This window comes from Pundamilia nyererei, unplaced genomic scaffold (assembly GCF_000239375.1).
Source record: "Pundamilia nyererei isolate P.nyererei 1_Seehausen unplaced genomic scaffold, PunNye1.0 scaffold00059, whole genome shotgun sequence".
NCBI classification, from domain to species: Eukaryota; Metazoa; Chordata; class Actinopteri; order Cichliformes; family Cichlidae; genus Pundamilia; species Pundamilia nyererei.
The window spans coordinates 1,240,585-1,245,601 of NW_005187460.1; the positions used below are offsets into that span (position 1 = coordinate 1,240,585).

The following is a 5,017-nucleotide window of genomic DNA, read 5'->3' on the forward strand; positions in this document are numbered from 1 at the left end:
GGGACACACAAACCCCTCCACCACGATAAGGTAGCGATTCAATTTACCTGCTCTTTACTCTTTAATTAAGTTTGCTGTTTAAGCTGTTTGGCAAATGTTAAAATAGTTTTTTGAGATTTGTGCAGTTGTGGGTTTGTGCTGCACAAAGCACTGCTTTAGCCACTCCTGTGTTTGTGATCCTGGGTGTGTCTTTTTTGACTGCATGCATAGATGGGACTACAAATGGAAGTGCAGCTAGAAACTAAGCAAGAAATTGAAACTTAAGTATTCTCTTGTTAGAGAGTTGAAATGCTTGACAAGAAGTGTTTTCATTCAATTTGTTTCGTGGTTTTATACATTTATTAGTATGTTGTAATATTTTTTTTCACACTGTGAAATTTTAAAAATTATTTATTTTATACAATTTTTTCATCATTTAAATTTCCAAACTGCCTTTTCTCCAGTAACAGATTGCACACTGCCCATGAGAGGACCACTTAGTACGCAGAAGTTTCAATTCAGTTTTATCTATACATTACCAAATTACAACAACAGTCATCCAGAAGAGAGACTGTTGGTCACAAAAATGGTGGACAGAAAGTTATTTTCCAGTCTGTGAGATGTCGGCTTTCAGCACCCAACGGCATGTCCGCGTACTTGCCGTTGGGTGAACGGGATGGTCCGCGCTTTTTGTTGACATCTTTTTGCGGAATCCGTTTACCTACTCTTTAATCTTTCATTAAGTTTGCTGTTTTCGCTGTTTTCTGACCTTTAACCAGAGATTCTAGCAAAATACATTTATATTTAAAAGATTTAATGAATCGCGATCGCATTATTAAAACTAAAATCATTTTGAATCAGGAAATAATTTTTTAACCCACCGATAGTGAATACGCATATATGCTGACATTACAGATGTACTTACCTAATCTGAAAAGCAGAGTTTAACACCCCGCTTCCTGGACCAAATGCAGCTGTGGGTTTGTGCTGCAGAAACAACTGCTTTGGCTACTCTCGTTTTTGTGATCCTGGGCGTGTCTATTTTGACTGTAGACATAGATGAGATTAGGCACTACTAAAAAACGAAACTGCAGTAATAGAAACTAAGCAAGAAATTGAAACTTAGGTATCCTCTTGTCAGAGATTTGAAATGCCTCACAAAAAGTGTTTTTTAATTCAATTTGTTTCGTGGTTTTACACTGCATGATCGTTTAATGGGTCCTTTGTGCCGACCTTTTCAGTGATCATCTCTGCATCGCCTACCAGTTAAACAGTCACATGATTTATAACTGAGGAAGTAATAAAGGAAGTAATAAAGGTTAATGGCATTTTATGAACATCATAAATTCTGATATATCATAATTCGGTAATAATCAATAATCATATGCCCCCAAAAATAGGATCATAAATATATGGTGATTGAGTAGGAAGATGAAATGATGTTTGAGATTAAAATGATGGAGTAATAAGTCATAATGGTGTGCTGTTGTCATTTGACGCCAAAAAGTTTACTTTTTTTGACCAAAAATGCCACCTTTTTAGACAATTGTTTTTGTGGAACTGTGTGTGTGAAAATGTGTTATACCATAATAAAAATAGCCTGTTTCAGTTTTACTGCTGTTTTCAATAAATTGCATGTTCACTTCCATTTCTTCTCGTTGCATGTTGAAGGTCTACTTGGAACCTTGTTAAGATCCAACGATGCAAAATATGGTTTGTTTGTTTGTTTGTTTGTTTTTTGTTTTACCATTTTTCAAGTGGTCTTAAACTGATTGGGGCTGTAATAAAGAGCTGTTTGTTCAATGGTGATGATCATCATGAGTTTGCAACTACATGATAAGCACATCATGGAGCCACCAAAAAGGCAAAAAAACATCAGCAGTTTGGGAGCATTTTGACATATCTCACAAAAATAACATACGCCTCCTCAAATCAATCTCAGAGAGGATGGTTAGTTAAAGGTGTATGTGTGTATTTTACACAGGGCCCCTATTATCACAGCAGGGCTGCTGGTGTACATGGAATGACCAGCAGATAATTCATGAGACATGAAGGCCTGTTACCACCATGAGGTAGCTGATGAACAGGTGATGAACGGAAGGCTGAGTTGGTGTTAAATGTCATCCTGCTGATTGCAGTTGATGGGTTACAGGTGGAAGATGCAGATGTGGAACCTTCACGGATGGACACAGGAAAACAGGGACTAAGCTGAAAAACACCAGACACTCATTCGGATCATAACACCTTTAAATCTTCACCATGCCAGGTAAGAGAGGGAGAAAAGGCTCTGAAAATCATTAAATCATAAAGTGCCCAGACTAGCAAGCAAACACCATTTCAGTGTAATATGCTGACAACTTATTCAGCTCCTGGTGATGATGATCACTGAAAATCTTTTACTACTTTTTACAACTTATACCTAAAACTAGTATATCCCAGTAGTTCTAGGTATAAGTGGTTGTACTTTGTTTTTCTTTTTTGTTTCTTTTGTTGTTTTTCTTCTTTGTTTTTCTATACTGTTTTGTAAAAATATACAGATTTATCTTGTTTTCACAAGGAGCTTCATAACTGAAGATTTCAGTGATGCAGGGAAAATACCAGGAACTCTGGTTAATACCATCCATTATGGGTTGGAATTGCATTTTAAAATTTTGTTTTCTTCAATTGAAATCAAAAGTTACTTTTTTAATATTAGAGTTTACTTTTAATTAAGAGGTTGTTAAGAGAGGCCTTTTATTGAGAAAAGTTGTTTTCGCAAACAGCTTTAACTTTATGACATAAAGAGAGAAAATCACACTAATAACTTGTATCTGTAACTTGATTTGTTGACTGAAGCCTCCTGTCAGCTTCAGATAAATAACAAGGAAGGATCGCTCAACACTCAGTTTACAGAGGATTAATTAAACAAAATGTTACATCCCCCAGGAGGATGCTGGTTTTCTTCTTTCAACTAACTCCTTATGTTTTGTCTAGGCTCCACCTCCTCTGTCCTGATTGGATGCTGCTCACAGAATCCAGCTATTTGTCAATCAGCAAAGCACTACTAAAGGCTTGTGGAGCTGTGTTTCTGGGCCCTCTGGCCATTTTGATTGCCATACCCGTGCAGGCTTGCATGCCTCTTGACTTGTATGTGCCTTTTGTGTTTTCATGTTCACACTGCCTGTCGGGGAGAGCTGCCTTTTGTTTTGACACCCTGCTTTCTCCTGTTTATGTGTTGTTAGGTAGGTTATGGTTATAGGTTGTATATTTTGTTTTCTTTGGAGTTAGGTAAGTTTCTTTTATTTTCATATCAGGAATGTTTTGTTTGTTATGTTGGCCTTGGCTCTCCCTGAAGTTAACCCTCAGTCTGAACCAGAATTTCAATGCTAGCATGAGATAAACCTTTTAAAATTACCATCTTGGCTCCTACTTCACTATTTACCTCTGTTAGTCCCTTCAAACCCCCCAGACTAGTCTGGGGACATAACATAAAGAAAATGAAATAATTCTTTAACAAAGAAGTGAGGCATATTTTACAGCGATTAGCAAACTGCAACAACTACATGTCAATGTTTTTTTTGTTCATCTTTTTGTCTTTTCCCCACTTATCCATTAAACCTCTGTTAACCCTGAATTTTATTTATTTATGTTGTCAGGTGTGGCTCTGGTTTCATGATACTCACCTCTCCATGTGTCAGAAAGTTAAACTAATGACTTTAAATTGACTTTAATTGTGTAAAACTGTAATAGTGCAGACTTACAGATAATTTTTCATGTGGATGAGTGTGCTTGTAATTTAAGAGAAGGCGGACTAAGTGCAGTGTAATTCACTCCATATTAAACCCACTTCATTGTGTCTTTAAATGTAGAATAAATGCTGCATTAGAGACGAGGGTAAAATCATGGGAGTGAAAATAAGAAAAAATGAATCCACCAGAAAATGAGAGAACCTGTGTAAGTCTGCTGCTGCTGTTTGTGTGAGGACAGCCGTAACTCCCTTTAAGTTTTGCTTTTCTTGTAAATGAAACCAGAGCAAACACCTCTGCTAGTTGATAAGATGAAGATGAAGGTTGATAATCCAGATATTTGAATGAGTTTATTAAAGCGCAATTGTTCATCTTTTTATGAGCAGGTTTAGGTCCAAAGTTTGAACATGGGCGTGTCTGCCTGCAGGGTGAGAGATGAAGTTGTCTCTCATGTAGTAGCTGATGAATGAATTTCAAAGAGTAAACACATGTTTTTAATGGCAGTGTTTCCTCGTATGATTTGTTTGGTAATTCAGGTTTTCATTGTTTAAAGGTGTTCTATAGTTACCATCATCATATAAAAACTTTGAGATCATTCATATGTAGAAAGATGTGATTGTGTTAGAACTCAAACTTTTAGTTTCATTATGTGAAACTAATTCAAATGTAACTTCTGTTTAGATTTGAATGTTTGTACTAAAAACATGAGGCTACACATATTTACCCAGGATGTTTTAAAGCTTGTGGAGCTGCTTCCACTGCTGCAACCCACCAGGAGGAGGTGCTGTCACAGAGAGAATCACAGAAATGGCAACGATACAGCATCACTATCATCGCTGTTTATTTCATTTTTCTGTACTTGTTTTTCTAGAAACCTCGGCATGCTGTGTAGCTAAAGATCCCTTTTTTAATGTCATCATTTAACAAACTAAGATGTTTAAGATAAGATAAGACTTTACTGATCCCACAATGGGGAAATGTTTGCGTTACCTTAGCTCAGGTACAGATCAGAAGGAAAATACAAAAAATACAAGTAAAATACAAACAAATAAAAAATAAGTAAGATAATACACTATATACAACAGTAGCATACACAGTATGTGATTATGGATATGGTTGTGAAAATATGCAAGACATAAACTATATAGCTTAACATAATGGCAGAACCTTACACACTCACCATCTTTTTGGTTAAATATTAGTCATACACTACACTTTCCCTGTGAATGAAATATAAAATAACCTGTGATGCACTTACTGTAATGCCCACAATGAATCAATGCTTCTTCAATCATCACGTTTTAAAATGTATA

General features: G+C 36.1%; 1 long non-coding RNA gene across 1 annotated transcript; it reads left to right on the forward strand.

The window, feature by feature from the left end:
* The first annotated feature begins 369 nt into the window (after window positions 1-369).
* LOC102210042 (uncharacterized) lies at window positions 370-4,762 on the forward strand. The gene is made up of 3 exons (XR_311773.1): window positions 370-1,692; window positions 1,964-2,245; window positions 2,953-4,762. It is a non-coding gene; the product is annotated as an uncharacterized LOC102210042 (long non-coding RNA).
* The last annotated feature ends 255 nt before the right edge of the window (window positions 4,763-5,017 follow it).